This window comes from Lissotriton vulgaris, chromosome 10, assembly GCF_964263255.1.
Source record: "Lissotriton vulgaris chromosome 10, aLisVul1.2, whole genome shotgun sequence".
NCBI classification, from domain to species: Eukaryota; Metazoa; Chordata; class Amphibia; order Caudata; family Salamandridae; genus Lissotriton; species Lissotriton vulgaris.
In genome coordinates this window covers 392,712,108-392,729,818 of record NC_141698.1, presented here as the reverse complement: position 1 = coordinate 392,729,818, position 17,711 = coordinate 392,712,108, and positions in this window count along the sequence as shown.

The window sequence follows — 17,711 nt, the reverse complement described above, 5'->3', positions numbered from 1 at the left end:
AAACGCTAAAAGGGTCGTCTGTCGTAATTGGCCCGCTTGGATTAGCGACTAGCTGAACCTACACGTTGTCCTCCTTAACTTGGCTATATACGATAAACGCCATTTTTGAATGTTGCAGCGGCCATCTTAGACCATGAGCGGCCTCGTGGCCGACGTGCCCTTTAGTCCTTTTTCCGTTCCACTGACCACTCTCATCTGCCCAGCAACAGGCTATTTTTAGTACTGGTCAAGCCACACATGCGCAGTTCTTACTGACCCGTAAACCCTCAGGAATGTGCCGCTAACTGACCAACGGGTTTGAAACCCACCAATGAGCTGGCAGTGTTCCAAAACATGACCATATATGTCTCTAAAACTGTGTCTTAACTTATGCCGCCTATCTTTTATTGCCCCAAAATTGTATATAAACGGGGTCACACCGGTGTTCGGTGTGATACCTCTTGCATTACCGAAGGGTGCTGTTTGAGTGTACCACCACCCCATGGGGTCTTAATAAACTTGTTCTTTGCATTTTACAGTTTCCGTGCCAACAGTTCTTGTGTGTAAGTGGGTGATCTCTGGAGCGTGTAGGCCTTGGGAACCCCGCAATACTTCACCTAGACAGGCACAACCTGGCCTGACTTCCTGTTTTGCCGCCTGATCGTGGCAGTTCCTTCTCTCGGGCAATGCGGGGTAGGCTCCCGCTTTAAGATAGAGGCAACTGCGGGGTGGGCTCCCGCTAAAGGGCACAAATGCTGGGTGGCACAAGCTTGTTAAGAAAACAACACAAAAGGCCGCCGAAACGTGGGGTGGGCTCCAGCAAACTACAGGGGCAGTGTGGGGGAATCCCACATGGTGCAGCTTTGTGCTGCAGGCCACAAGTGCTCCTTTAAAGAAAAATAAACAGCACTCAGAAGTAATACAAAAGGATATAGTGCTGTCCATGTGCTTAATCCAGATTAAGCCCTTAAGGATGAAGGGGGGGCAAAGGGCTGGGCCCAGGTAGGCCAGCTTACAGGGCCCTCCAGCAGGGAGGTAGTCCCCAGTGGCGGTTCCTCCTGGAGCCCAGCAGCAGGCCTCCCTCAAGTCAGGAACAGCACCACTACACTCATGGGTTCACAGCCACTTTACTTATACTACTTCCCTACTTTGTCTGCAGTGCAGTGATTGATGCAACTGGTTCAGGGGGAATTGGAGCACTTTGTTTACAAGGCTCCTCTTCCCCTTTGTCAGATGGGGGCTCATCATCAGACACCCACAGGGGGGCAGAGCCAGCATTCACTAAAGTAGGCACACTCCTATTCAGGGACCAGGGACCTCCCCTCCCACTACTCAGAATGCAGATGTTCCTATTCAGCCTAGCACTGACTCATCCTGTCTCCTGGAGCCACCCACACCATACGGCCCCTGTCACTCACAAGCCAGATATGCAATTCACATCAGGCAGGCAGACACATACCAACACATAAATGGCAATTTCTAAAAGTGGCATTTCTCCACCAGTCACCATAAATCTGTGCACACCATTGCGTAGCATTTATTCTTATGAGCTCATACATACTAAACTCGCCCCTGCACTCCTCTCATACCAGGAATTACCATGGACGCACATATCCCCCATGCATTCCTATGGGAGGGCAGGCCAAACTCACCACACGCACTCAGAGCGCTCACACACTTTACACTGGGCCACAGTGCTAAAGTGCACAGAGGCCAAAAAACCCCAATATCAGGTCACAGAAAAGCCAAAAAAAGTAGGAGTGAACCTGCCAAAAGGGCCAAGCCCAACACAACACCTTCCAACCAAAACGCAGGGTAGACCTATCACTGCCTTGATGGGCCTCCCTGCTTTGAGCGATAGAACATGGACGTGGGCCCACATCGGCAGGGACATCCTCCGGTTCTACGTCACTCTGAACCCACGTGGTTACCTCTGTAAATGCTCTCAGGTGCAACTGGGCTATCCCACTGGTACTCCCTAGCTGTCCGCGGCCAGGACCAGGCCCTAGACCACCCAGATGTCACTGGTACTTGCCTATCCACAGTGTGGGGGGTAGTAACTCCTGGCATATAGTAGTCATAGCCATTCTCCATTGTCCCCCTCATCAGGGCAGTCCTAAGCTGCCACTGATCCTCTAGCCTAGGGTCCACACCCCCAGGCTGATCAGAAGACACGGGCGAGGTTTTCCTCCCCCTCCCTCTACTTATGGGGTTCTGCGCTCTCCTCCTTTGAGAGGCACCCTCAGACCACTACTTTCCTACCAGTTCAGGACCTCTCTCTAACAACCAGTCTCCCAACCTAGGGTCTAACCCTTCAGGTTGCACTGTGGTTAGAAGGAAGGACTCCCTCCCTCTGCACCCCCTTACAGAGTTCGGCACCCTCCCAACTGGCGCGGTACCCCTGGAAGATGAATCGGTCAGGACACTGGTTACAGACCTTCTTACCTCCAGGTCAGGCAGATCCTGGACCTGGAGTCACAACCTTGGGGCTGAACCCTTTGGAGGAGTACTTGCCTGGCACGCCAGGACTTCGGGGGACTCACACAGTATCCCCCTGAGGGTAACACATAACTCATGTGTCATGTGACAGTCTGCCTGGCACAGGTCTCCCATCCCCTATCCACCTGACAGTGCGTGGAGATCCCCTAGAACAGAAGTGGTGTCACGATGGTCATTCCAAGGTGACTCAGCCCTCTGGCTGGTCCCTGACCCAGTGGTTCTTCCACTGGGGAACACATCCCCCCTCACCCCTCAATCAGGACTTCTGTACCCTCCCAACTGGAGTGGCACCGCCAGCCACCAGAACCACTGGAGCTCTATTTACAGATGCTCCAGGTTCTCCAGACACTAGAAAATCATCCTCAAATGGTCTATCAGTACAGCCTAGGCTCCCAACCTGGTGTTCCCCTCTGGAACCATCCAGGTCCTGAGACTGGGTTTCGGGCACCTGGGGACACACAGTCCCACACTCACTCCTACTCCACTGAGACAGGACGTGGGCCCCTACACCACTCCCACTACACTGGGACGTAGATCGGCTACTCTGAACCTCTCCCTCCACACAGTACTGGAAGATACCTGAGCCACTCCTTTTGGAATCACTCCCCAATGCCTTTTCAGAACCTTGGCCTCCATCCAGAGGTCTGCTTCCCATGCAAGCTCCCTGGGATCAGAGGACTTACACGCCAACAGGTGTTGACACAACCCCAGAAAACAATGACTGAGCTTGTGCTCTTTGACAACCAAATTGGCCAGCTCATCATAATCAAAATCATCTGCTGTACTGGCCATCACCCAATCATCCAGTGCATTACCACATTCATCCACAAACTCCCCCCAAGACTGGTGAGACAGTTTCTTACTGCAGCTGAATCTCAACCTGTATGCCTCTTCCTGGGAACCAGGTACCTCACTATGGGGACTGAGAATGGGACTCCCTGCACTGTATTGCTGCCACCACTGGACCCCACTCTTACTGGTGAATCCAGAAAAGTACAACTGCACTCAGGGGAAAATCTACCCTCCAGAGCTAATTTCTCCCTGGCGAAGGCCCTCCGAGCCTCCGCCATCCTCTCCTGTGCTAAGACCCTCTCGGTCTCAAACTTCTTCTCCTCCTCACTCAGCTGCGTTATCTCCTTGGCATGCTCTAACCTGAGCTTCTCCAAAGCCAGCTGATGCTCCCTTTCTTCCCTCCTATCTACCCACACCTCTGGGGACAGGAAAAGGGATGGGGCGCTTCCCCTGGCACTGGACACAGCGAGGGACTCCCTGTGTATGGGGTCCTCACTATCTTCTGGCGTCCTTGTCCTGTCATTTTCTTCCTTCTCTTCAGACTCCTCAGGTCTCCCCTCAGACCCACCACTCTCTTGGCATGTGGCCAGGGCCCTCTCCTCCTCATTGCGCTCACGTTCCCATTCATCCTTTTGCCATTGGATCAGGTTTTCCCTAAGTTTTAACTGAGTGTCTGACCCACTCACTGCTATGTCTCTCTCCTCACAGAACTCCACCAACTCCCACATACTGTATCTAAACAGCCATAAAAATTAAAAGCAGACTCCATTTTGGCGGAACGCGGGGTGGGCTCCCGCAAAATACAGGGGCAGTGTGGGGGAATCCTACACATTGGAGCTTTGTGCTGCAAGCCACCAGCGCTCCTTTAAATAAAAACAAACAGCACTCAGAAGTAATAAAAAAAGGATATAGCGCTGTCCAGGTGCTTAGTCCAGAGTAAGCCCTTTTGGATGAAGGGGGGCAACGGGCTGGGCCCAGGTAGGCCAGCTCACAGGGCTCTCCCGCAGGGAGGCAGTCCCCAGTGGCGGTTCCTCCTGGAGCCCAGCAGCAGCAGCAGGACCCCCTCAAGTCAGGAACAGCACAACAGCACTCATGGGGTCACAGCCCCTTTACTTATACTACTTCCCTCCTTTGTCTGCAGTGTAGGACTTGGGGAACCAGATGCAACTGGTTCAGTGGCGAATTGGAGTACTTTGTTTACAAGACTCTTCTTCAACTTTGTCAGGTGGGTGCTCATCATCATACACACCACAGGGGGGCAGAGCCAGCATTCACTAAGGCAGGCACACTCCTATTCAGGGACCAGGGACCTCCCCTCCCGCTAATCAGAATGCAGATGTCCCTATTCAGCCTAGCGTATCCTGTCTCCTGGTGCCACCCACACCATCCAGCCCCTGTCACTCACATGCCAGACATGCAATTCACATCAGGCAGGCAGACACATAGCACACAGAAATGGCAACTTCTAAAAGTGGCATTACTCCACCAGTCACCATAAATCTGGGCACACCATTGTGCAGCATTTATTCTCACGAGTTCTTACATACTAAACTCGCCCCTGCACTCCTCTCATACCATGAATTACCATGGACACACATTTCCCCCACACATTCCAATGGGAGGGCAGGCCAATCTCAGCACACGCACTTTACACTGGGCCACATTGCTAAAGTGCTCAGAGGCCAAAAACTCCCAATATCAGGTCACAGAAAAGGCAAAATGTTTAGGAGTGAACCTGCTAAAAGGGCCAAGTCCAACACTGTCCATGCCTCCACTCTGCCTTTACTCAATAAAGACATCTTCAACTAACTTCTGGACTCTTTTGGCACTTCAACTCTAAACCTGAAAAGAGAAGAAGACGTTGTTTTTGTCTTGCCAGTAAACCAACCCAGTCTGTTCATCAAACATCTATTTGCAATTAGGCTGGGGCGGAGCTCATGGAGTTCTGCTACGTGGAATTTATGGAGTTCCCAAAAAACTCTGCGAGACTCTGCGGAATTCCACGAATGGGCAGAGCTGCTCACCACTCATGTTTTGAGTTACATTTTTTATGTTTGCCAATCAATGCATATTCTTGTGTTTGAAATTGCACACTAATGGCACCACAAGGAGGAAATTTGCTCACAGATGCAGCTGCAGTCACTGGTGCTCTCTCTCACTCGCTGTCTTCAGAAAAGAGGCACTGGATTTTGCAGGCACAACGTAAAACTACGGTAGCGGCCGGTAACTCTCAAAAGCTCTTGCAGGTAATTGGGAAGTCTCACAGGTGCTTGCCATCACTTGCGAACGCTCTGCATGACTCATCATGCTCACAAGCGTGTGCAAAAGCCTGGTTCAAGTGCACCAACCAAAAAATACATTTCGCTATAGGGTTGAATGCAAAATTTATCAGGAACTCCACGTTCTCCGCAGAGTTCCTGAATTCCGCAAACTTCAAAGGCAGAGCAAAATTGTGTGCCCAAACTAATGCCATATTGCCATCAAGGACTCTGATGACCCCCAAGTTATTATTTTTCAATGGAGAGTGGTAGGGGTCCAGCAGGCGTATGGTGGAAAAAGTAAAGTTTGGGATGAGACCATAGTAAGTACTCTTGAAGTAGTCCGGAGGTATCTCTACCCCAATAAGGGGTTTGCTGAGGCTTTACAAGACACCCTTTCTTGTCTCTGTGGAACTGATGGCTCCTTAGTTGAAATTGCTGGTGTAGTAATGATGAGGTGCCAAATAGCTGAGTCATGAACATCTAACATCAGTGAAATTGTCAACCAGCTCTGAACCATAAATTCTGCTATCCAGTCCTTGGAACAAGGAATGGAGGTCCTAAGCTATTGGTTGGAGTCCAAGATGGACTCCTTCTTCGTAGCAACTTCATTGTTGTGTTGCAGAATCAGCAAGCCATTGACAGCGGCTACCATGCAGTCTGAGTTGCATTCACTAATGTTCATGGGAAAGTCTTACATCTTCACCCTCTGATTTAAGTGCATCAGAGGTAAGTAACATCACTCCTCAGCCTCCTATTCCTCCCCAACTACAAGAACCAGAGCTGAAGATTTACTGCAGATGATGAGGTACTCTTTCTAAGTGTAGGAACTTGAATACCCAATAAACATTAGTGAGTAAGTTCTGGGCAGTTATTTATTTTGTCATGTGTCATGAGTTTGACATAATCTCACCTTCTTTGTAAACAACTATAGTCCTCTATTGGTGACATTTTATCCTTCTGTTCTTCTCATAAAACATCCATTTTTCCTAACAGTAATGTCCTGTAAACTGTACAAATTCAATCATCCAACCATGAAAGAGCGCCAGCTGTCTACAGGACCCAGGCAGGCCCTGGTGAACAATGTACCATTCCTGATCACAAACAATGAAATGCATCAATGTCGCGGCTCTCAAGTGCAGAATGCGTCGATCTTTTCCATCCATCAGTTCGGAAGACGGGTGCCAGAATTGAGAGGCTTTGAGTGATGCAACGAATTCTGCCATGCAGTCGAGGTGCTGCGTCAATGTCACCAAGCTGCTGCTCTGGTGATACACTGTTCAATGTGTCTATATCTGGGGGAAAAGCACTGGTTCCGATGTGATGCACCAATTTTACTCCTGCGGACGAGTCGATGCGCTGAATCTGCTATATGTAGATAGGAGATGCATTGAAATCTGTATTGTAAATATCTGGGCCACTTCTAGTGAACCAGGTACAGGAGCAGGGATTGAGACTATGACATCCCTGAGTCTCATTCAACAGGAGGCAGACCAGCAAACCCTTGGAGATCACTTGGAGTGAAGGCAGAGTCTAGCTCTCCTTCAGCCAAGTCAGATTGCAGCAAGTGGCAGGGCAACAAACTGCAGCCCAGTTGAGTCCTTTAAGCAGCACAGTAATTCTTCTGGCAGAGCTTCATTTACAAGTCCAGTAGTGTCTGAATTAGGGGGTCAAAGACCCAGTACTTATATCAGAGTGCCTTTGATGTGGGGGGTGCCTTAAAAGCAGCTCTCTGAAGTTCACATGTATCCCTTTAACCCAGTCCTTTCTGCCAGGCTATCTCTGGGAGGTGATCAGTCCTGAACAGTGTGGGGACAGGAAGCAGCCCATTCAAGTGAGGTCTTAGCCCCTCCCTTCCATCCTGACCAGGCAAGGCCACCAGAATTCAGATGTATGCATATGGGTCTGTGACCTGGGCGAGCTGAGTCCACTGCCTGAAGCCAAACCTGTTGGGCCAGTACCTTTCCCAGTGGCCGAATGAGATTAGCATCGAAGCACAACATGTGGTAAACCTTTCATCGCACACAAACCATGCCTAATCTTACACACACCTGTCCCTGTTTCTTTCTTTATGACTTGCTTTACGAGGAGGAGGTGCCCGTTTTTATTGGGGGGCCGTCGATATCTGATGAAAATACTGGGCCTTGCCGGATAATTGATTATGGGCTGAACAAACTGAAATATGGGCTTGTCATCATGACTCTGCTTTTTCTTTGTAGTGAAAATATGTGAATGGTCAACTGTAAAATAAGGAATGTTTGCCTAAAGCATAATATTTTGTATAAAAAGAGAAGGCTGGCTTTGTACGATTGAGCAGTCTCCTGAGAACATACACCGTGTTGTACTTCTATGATACCTGTTACTGGCTGCAGCCAATAAACACAATCTTTGACTTCACCTAGAAGACTCTGTGTTTCTGTAGTCTGAAACAGGAAGAACTCGAAGTCTTTGGGTGTGTTCCCTGGCACCGCTGGGTTCTTAAAACCCAGTACTTCACCCAGACGTGTATTGGTGAAAGGCCGTCAGGCACACAGAGAAGTAAGTGCAGAGAAAAGTTCACTTTCTAAAAGGTGCATTTCTAAAACAGTAATGTCAAATACAAAATCACAAGTGGGGAGGATCTATCATTACCATTTCAAAGATATGAAACATGAAAAAGCTATTCCTCTCTGATCAGAAACTACAGCTTAAACGTGTATTAAATAATTCCCAATGCTAGCCAATGAGAGGGGTCGGTCTCACAGTAGTAAAAAACGATTTGGGTTTTTGTTACTACATGTAAAGATTAAATACGCATTGCCTACATTTTTCTTACATCTTAGGATTACATAGGGCCTACCTTAGGGGTGAGGTATATGTAATAAAAGGGGAGTTTGAGGCTTGTCAGATAGTTTTCAATGCCAAGTCAAAGTGACACTGAATGGCACACACATGTACTGCAATGGCAGGCCTGAGACAGGTTTGAAAAGCTACTTCTGTAGGCGGCACAATAAGTGCTATGGCCCACAAGTAGAATTTACCTTGCAGACCCTGGGTACATGGTATGCCACTTTACAAGGACTTACAAGTAACTTAAATGTGCCAATCAGGTATACACTCATGTCACCATGTTTTGAGGACGATAACATGCCCTTTATCACTGGTTAGTAGTGGTAAAGTGCTCTGAGTACTATGGACATCAAAAAGAATCAGCAAAACATGTGATAAAATGCAAACATCTGGGGAATGACCACCCTAATGGTGACAGGTCTAACAGTTTTAAACAGACATGTTTATGGACAGTGCACAAGTTGTGAAAAATGATACATTTATTTTTAGTCCATTATACAAAAAAGCTGCAGCCAGGATCGTTTCTTATGGCATGGCCTGCCATTGAGTGCACAATTTCTGATTGAAAATCTTCATTCTGAGCTTCCATTGGACATTCAAAGTCGTACTGCACATTAGTTTTTACACAAAGGTTGTGCAATATAGTACACATAAGAATCATTTTACTCACTATTAGTAGTGTAGAGATCCACTTTCCACCTGATTGGTCCCGGCAGACAAAAACGAGATTTCAGTACCCCAAACATCCTTTCTAAAACAAAGAAAGGCTTTCCTTAATTCAGCATTATATCATTCTGTGGAGTCGTAAACTGGGTCATCATCCATGGATGTTAATATGTGTTAAGTTAGTGTGAACATAGTTCAAATAAGGGCTGTTTTACACATATGGCTGTATGGACGAACATTTTATCAGTGTAAATTGAAATACTATTCAACATCTATAGTAACATTAGACAATGGGACTTGATTATGTTTTGCATATTGGTAATGTGACAACATAGGGATTCTGAGATCTGCACATTAATTATTTAGTGTTGGGTCTTGTTTATTAGGCACACATGCCATATCATAGTTTTTGTATTTTGGTTGCATTGACAAAGACGTTCTGAATGACATACAAAGCTTTGCTTTATATACAGACAAATACATACATTAACAGAGAAACATCATAGTACCATAGATACACATATGTGATTACACTGATTTTATATTTTTGGGACTATGGACCATTATTAACCATGCTGCATATTCCTTCCAATAACTTTGTTTATACTCCAGCAATATCTTTATGTATGCTATCAGTTTAATGGAACATATACGGAGAACATATCTCAAACAATGTAGTACATTATTTGTTGATATAATTTGATGTTTGGTGAACTAGCAGTCATCTAAGCACATGTTCCCGTCAATATTTTGACGTTTCTGTGTGTATACATTTCTCATTGGGTTTGTCATGACACACTGGTTATGATTTCTTGTTACAAGGATATGTTAGTTTTTCTAGCACTCATACAGGTCTGAGGCCGTATTTGGTCCTAAGTTAATCTTTGTTTAGCCCTTGTGTCTCACAAGGTGACATGGCAGTTATCAAATAATTCTTTAGGGTGTCTTCAATGTGTTTTTACATCACTTTCATGCAACGCTGCATCCTTATGTGGAGTTACATGAAGTTTTCAGGCTATTAGACTTTTCAATAATGTATCTTGGCTATTCACATGCATGAACTCAAAATACTGCTCACATTACCATGCTGACAGTAGCTAATAACTCTATAACTGCATCAAATGTTGTGGGTCCCAGATGCAGACATACTATTGAGATACAGATTGTGTACTCCCAATAATTTCTTTCTGCCTATTTATACTACCATCTGCTCTACAAATGATAAGAGGATCGAGGAATTCAGACTTCTTTTAATTAGCCTTTTTCACACTTCCTACAAATAAGGAGTTTTTGCCTTATAACACAGACATCATTGCAGTATGATACAAGGATGTCTGTGCTGTGTGTAGCCTGCACAAAGTGCATCAGTACACAGATAGTGAGAGAATGCCCATAACTTTGGAGGTGTAGTGCATGTGTCCTCACTTTGACACCACACAGGACAACTTTTTGTGGGGGAATCATTGCATGTGACAGTAGTAAACTTGCCATCGAATGGTAGACAATTGGCTGTATGTTTTGTTTAAATAAACTGCTATGTGTACATTCAACTGCTTATTTAGGCTAAATTGGGGTAATATAACATGTATTTAAGAAGATTACAGGATTTTTTATGTATGTTGTTTTACTTACATATCAGTAGCCCATTTCATATCTTCCATTCTCAAAATGCTCATTATTGGTACCTGTTACGGTTGAAATCATGTAGGCCAAGCAGTAGAGCAGGGGGCAACCATAGGGAGGGTGCATAAACACTTGCTAGATTACAACACACCCCCCTTCATCAAAATTATAAAAATACAAGCATGTGAGATATAGTACAGAAATGCAATATGACCAACAATAAATAGATGTGCGGAGATGGACATATGCACAAAGAGAAAATTAACGAGCTTCAAAAATAAAATAAAGCTTCTAGAATGACATCAATCTTCAATCTTCAAGAACAACATCAAATACCACATTCCAAACCCAGATTTTACAACACTTAAATACAGGGGTCCTACGGTACATCCAGAGAAGTATAAGGGACTACCCTTAATCCCGACCATGAGAGAAAAACAACCACAAGGGGTAAAGGAAGACATTGCCTATGGGGAGACATACTTGAGTCAACCCACAGCCAAGTGACAGAACAAATACTCTCGAAACAACCACAAGGGTAAAGGCAGACATTGCCTATGGGGTGACGGACCAGAGTCAACTCACAACCAAGCGAGAGAACAAATACTCTCAAAACAACCACAAGGGTAAAGGTAGACATTGCCTACGGGGTGACAGACCTGAGTCAACCCACAACCAAGTGAGAGAACAATACTCTCAAAACAACCATAAGGGTAAAGGCAGACATTGCCTACGGGGTGACAGACCAGAGTCAACCCACAACCAAGCGAGAGAACAGTACTCTCAAAACAACCACAAGGGTAAAGGCAGACATTGCCTACGGGTGACAGACCAGAGTCAAACCACAACCAAGCGAGAGAACAAATACTCTCAAAACAACCACAAGGGTAAAGGCCGACAAAGCCTTCGGGGTGACAAACCCAAGTCAACCCACAACCACAAACAGCGGCAGGGCTAGGAACTAACCCTCTACTGCATATGCTATCAGGACTAGGGACACAACGTACTCCCCCTTCTGCATACACTAACCAAAACTAGAAATAAAGCCTCTACAGTACACACTTGCAGGACTAGGGATACTACACAACATACTCCCCCTTCTGCATACACTAACAAGACTAAGGACACAACATGCTCCTTCCAACTGCATACACCTGCACAACTAGGTACAGAAATAGGTGCCAATGGGTATTGAATGGTTATCAATAAACACAGGTCAACCACAACATAAATATCTATAATTCAAACACTCTTGCAACTTACAACGAGTATACTTTAACCCAAGGCATGACAAAACAGGGTAACTCCAAACACCATGCAACAACCACCTTATAAGTAGAAAACTGAGCAACCACCCCACAAACAGTATCACATTGACACAAGAAGTCTCTAGCACCAGTGAGAGATCACTCACCCGAAGTCAACACCACGATGAGTTCTTGTTAACCAGTTGTAAATTGGTGTCGCCACCCAAAGCGCTGGTGCACAAAGTTCACTGCCGAGAATTAAACCAATGAGGCACAAGAGAGACTCACCATGAAAGCCGATATGTCCATCTGAATGGTGGGAACAAGAGATCCTTGGAGCCATCGGAATCCCCACGATACTAAAAATAAATAAATCCAACAGAACCAATGTTGGTACCTGTGACTTCTCGCTCCCGGATTGCGACAACACTGTAATTAATGTCTACAGTGATGGTGAAGTGTCAAAATTTCCTTCTTGTATCATCAATGTTGATGGAATTGATTTTAGATTTTTAGTTGATTCCTGTGCTTGGTATTCCATCATCTCCTCTAACGTTTTTAATGATAATTGGCCCAATAGATCTCTTACTCAACCTGATGTGTCTCCTGGGGGTTACACTGAACACAACATTGACTTAAATGGTTATTTTTCTGCTGACCTGAAATTCTCTGGCCGACATACCTTCAGCAAAATTTATGTTGCTAAATCAGGGAAATCACTTCTTGGTTGGCCACAACAACATTATTTGAGTATCAAACTTAACCCTAGAGCCAATCTCCCTGTTTTTGCAATTGACTCTATCAATCAGCATGATGATGAGGAAAGCAACATTTAAAGGGAGAGAGTCTGGTACCGTCATCGACTACATATTTGTTTCAGTAGGCCTGATCCCTGTAGTTACCTCATATAAAGTTGAGGACTCGGTATAAAGTGATCATAACCCCCTCATCCTGGAGTTAGATTTAGGGGATGTAATAATCAGACGAGATATCACTGTTATGACTAAAAACTCCCTGAAATTGAAAGATCAGTTCAGGAGGCTTAACTGGGCAAAGATAGTCCCTGACTCATTTATGTCAGATTTACTTACTGAGGCAGATGCAGATTTTGCGGTCTGTCTTGATACTACGGCTTGTGGAACCAACATCATTGAAGCCTTTATTTCCATCTGTAATAAGGTCAATCAGGATTTAAAAACCAAATCCAAAGTTCCAGCTTCCAACCACCCACGTTGGTTTCATGGTAATTGCGCCAAAGCACATAAAGCACTACTATATGCCCTGAAACAGAAACCAAGGAACAGGGAGGTTCTAATTAGCCTGAGGAGCGCTTATAAGCAAGCTGTAGCAGCGAGGAAGAAGGCCATTAAAATTGAAGCATGGAATGATCTTAGTTCAATAGATACCCAGAAGGACAGCGGTAAATTCTGGGGTATAATTAACCATCCGTACTTCGCCAGTACAGAGAATGCTGCCCTGGACTGTGTGATTGCAGATGATCTATGGGTAGCTCACTTTGGTAAGGTTTATGACAACGAGGATGTTATTACAATTATACCATCCGATCCCATACCCCCACATATTTCCCGACCGTTACAATTTGAATTGGCTGATGTTGAAAGGGCAATTGTGGATACATCCAAAAACAAAGCCCCGGGCCCTGATGGGGTCCCAGCAGACTTATACAGGACTCAACCCACTTTATGGGCTAGGGTCCTTACTAATGTCTTCAATTCAGTTAGCACTAACGGTTTTCCCCCATCCTAGTCTACATCAACTATAATACCGGTGTTCAAAAAAGGCCTGAGATGTGACCCCTCCTGTTACAGACCAATTTCCTTAATCAACTCTGCCGTTAAGATCCTGGGCAGAGTGATTCTCTCAAAACTGGAGGATTGTCTGAAAGATGGAGGGGTCCTCTCTAACCTTCAGTATGGGTTTCGACCAAAAAGAGGCACATTAGACCAATGCCTCAATTTGCAGATGCTCATCAGTAAGTACACTCAGGCGAAGGATGGCATGCTCTATATGGGGTTCATGGACCTGTCATCGGCCTTCGACCTGGTAAATAGGGGAAAACTGTGGGAAATTCTGAAGAATCTGGGAATTGATACATCCTTGGTGAATTTTTTAGACACGCTTCACCAAGGACTGAAGGCGAACATCCGTGTTAATGGGGAAGAGAGGTGTACTAGCTACTTTGACTCTAAGCGGGGGGTAAGGCAGGGGTGTAGCCTGGCCCCTCTGCTTTTTACCCTCTACATAAATTCCCTAGATAAACATCTGGAAATGGCCACCCAGGATACCCCCCATGTGAGTAACTCTGAAGTTCCGGTCCTCCTCTATGCTGACGATGCAGTACTGTTGGCCCGCACAGGACTGGGGCTGCAGAGACTTTTAAACTCCTTTGGTGGCTTTATGGAATCATTAGATCTGAGGGTGAATAGTAAGAAATCCCATGTCATGGTAGTTGGAAAACGCCCAAAAACATATAAAACACTGGCTGTTGAATTGATGAACCACACATCAATAAAGTAGAAAGTGGATTTAATGTAATAGTAGAGCAGGTACACAGCCAGACAGGTTAGCAGTCAGAAGTAACTGAACACATTGGAATACAACTAGTAGGAACAGTCTGAATGGAATGTAGAATGAACAGAGTTAAATACGCAACATAACACATCCCCCTTTGAACATTATAGAAATTAAACTTATAACTTGTGCCCGACACCACCCCCCATCTTAACAAAAAAAACAATTTGGAAATTGAAGTGAAAAAAAAAAAACATTACAAAGGAAAATTTTCAGAAATGTAATCCGCTAACCAAACAGGAGGCTTTTTCTCACGCCTAGGGTTTCTGAAAACATTTACCTCTCCATCACATGCAGAACTAGAAGAAGTAGAAGCACCCAAATCTGATGAAATCTAGCCAGAAACCTCTGAAACAGGACAACTGGAAGTGTTAGACGTCTCGAAAGCATCAGAAGACTTAGCACAAAACAAATCCTCTAAATCAAACAAATCAGAAGACTTCTGTGAAGAAACTTGACAAGAAGAATCAACTTGAGGAGGAGGACATTTGGCAATCCTTTTGAGGTTCCAAACACGTCCATCAGAAAGGCGAACAGAATTGTTTAAAACTTCAACAATTTGCATAGGTTTATAAAAACTACTTTCCTCCTTGGAAGACTTACAAGGTTTCTTGACTCTTACCCATTGACCAACTACCAAATTAACATCCTTCACCTTATGCTTTGTATCATACAACATTTTGCTTTTAAGATGCGAAGCTTGGCTCCTTTCCTTTACAACATCTTCAGACCAATTCACCACATTGGACTTAAATAACCATCCAGGAGTAAACTTGGTACGTGGATTCCTGCCACGCATAAGTACAAAAGGAGGAAAACCAGTAGCTTCACATATTGAGGTTCTGTAAGACCAAACCATCTTCAAAACTTGAACTTCCCACTCCTTATTCTTACCAGACATTTGAATAGTACTTTTAATAACACGGTTAAAGCGCTCAACCATTCCATTACTGTTTGGGTTGTATAGAGCAGTGGTCTTGTGCTTGATACCTAATGTATTGAAATACTCTTTTGCCTTATTAGAGGTAAATTGGACACCATTGTCACTTAGTAAAACAGAAGGAATGCCTTCCAAAGTGAAAGCTTTATCCAGAAATTTTAAAACAGTCTCAGTATCAGCTTTACTTACAACTTTTACAAAAGGCCACCTTGAAAACAAATCCATTAAGACCAAAATGTATTTTTGCTCACAGCCAATGGGACCCATGATATCAATAGCTAAATGTTCCCAAGGAGAAGTAGGTGCAGTCGTGTTACCCATAGGAGGCTTACAGACTACTAGTGATTTGTCAGCTGTTTGACACGACTTACATTTCCTTACAAACTTATCAATTTCCGCATCCATACCTGGCCACCAAAATGAAGTTTTAATAGTGCGTTTAGAACGGACTATGCCAAAATGCCCCTCATGGCATAAAGCCATGATGGACGACCGCAAAGTCTTTGGAGGTATGACTCTCTCTCCAAACCAGATGTTGCCATCTTGAACACTTAAGTCTAATCTAACCTCCCAAAAAGGCTTCAAGGGATGCTTGCTATCAACTTTCTTCGGCCAGGACCCAGCTAGATGGAATTTCACTAAGGATAACTCTTCATCTTTCAAATACTCATCAACCCACTTCTGCTTCAAAATGCCTGCACCTTCCATATCTTGTACATAGGCTACCTGGAAAGAATTCCACAATTCATCCTCACATTCATCGAGTTGCTTAGGCATTCTAGAAAGAAAATCCGCTATACAATTCTCTTTGCCAGGCACATATTCCACTTTATAACAATAATCTTGCAGTTTAATAGCAAGTCTGGCAACTCTCGCTGAAGTGTTAACAGTACCTTCAGTAGTTAGGGCTCTGAGTAATGGCTTGTGATCACAGCGCAAAATAAACTTAGTACCCCATACAAAAGCTCTAAAGTGATTAACTGCCCATACACATGCCAAAGTTTATTTTTCAATTGTAGAGTATTTTTCCTCTGTAGGCGAGAGTGACCTGGAAGCATAAGCTACAATTTGTTCCTTACCATTCACACCGACTTGGGATAAAACCGAACCCAAACCTTTAATGCTGGCATCTGTGGTGATAATAGATTGAGCATCAGGATTAAAACTTTTTAAAGAAGCGATATTAGTAATACAGCTTTTGATGTCTTCGAAATCTTGTTCACATTCTACCGACCAAGCAAACTTTGTCTTGTTCTTTAACAGCTGTCTTATATTATATGTTCTGGTCGCAAAGTTAGGAATGTACTTTGAACAAAATTCGGCCAAACCAATAAAGGATCTGACATCATCTTTTCCTTTGGGGGAAGGAGCACATCTGATAGCATCAACTAAGTTAGGTTTTGGTTTAATCCCATCACAATCTATAACATGGCCTAGGTAAGTAACATGATCACTAGCAAAAGTACATTTGGTGTATTCAACTGTTAAGCCTTTGTCATTCAGGATGCTTAAAACTTCATTCAAAGTGTTGTCATGATCTGCCCTTTCCTTTCCAAAAATGAGAATATCATCTTGAAAAAACTTGGTGTTTTTAACTGTGGAAAACAACCTGTGCATTAAACGCTGGAAAACAGCTGCGGCCGAAGCCAAACCAAAAGGCATCCTTTTAAATTGGTAGCATCCTTGTGGGGTTATGAAAGCAGTGTATTTTCTGCTGTCTCTAAACAAAGGAATCTGATGGTACGCAGATGATAAATCTATTGTGGTGAACCATTTAGCCCCGTCAAGCAAAGCTAACATCTCATTAATCTTTGGCAGAGGGAATTGATCTACCACTATATTGTCATTTAAATGGCGAAGGTCCACACATAATCTCAATTTACCATTGGAGCGTTTCACGACCACCAGAGGAGAAACCCAAGCAGACGCCTCAATCGGTTCAATTATGTTAGATGAGACCAATCTCTCAAGTTCAGTAGCAACGTCTTTTCTTAAAGCGATTGGCACACTTCTAACTTTGTGGATCTTAGGTACAGCAGAATCCTTCAAAATTATTTTGTGTTCAAAATCTTTTAATTTGCCAATTGTCTTTGAAAAAACTGCAGGAAATCTTTTTAACAGTTCCTCACCTGTTTTGGTACCCTCATCCATCACTAAAACTTTTTCCACAGAGTTGGGGTCAAGAATAATATGTAAATCCCCTTGGTCTTTCCACCCTAAAACCGATGGACCTTTTTTTGATACATACAACTTGCCATATGATCTACGGTTCTTGAACTCAAATTT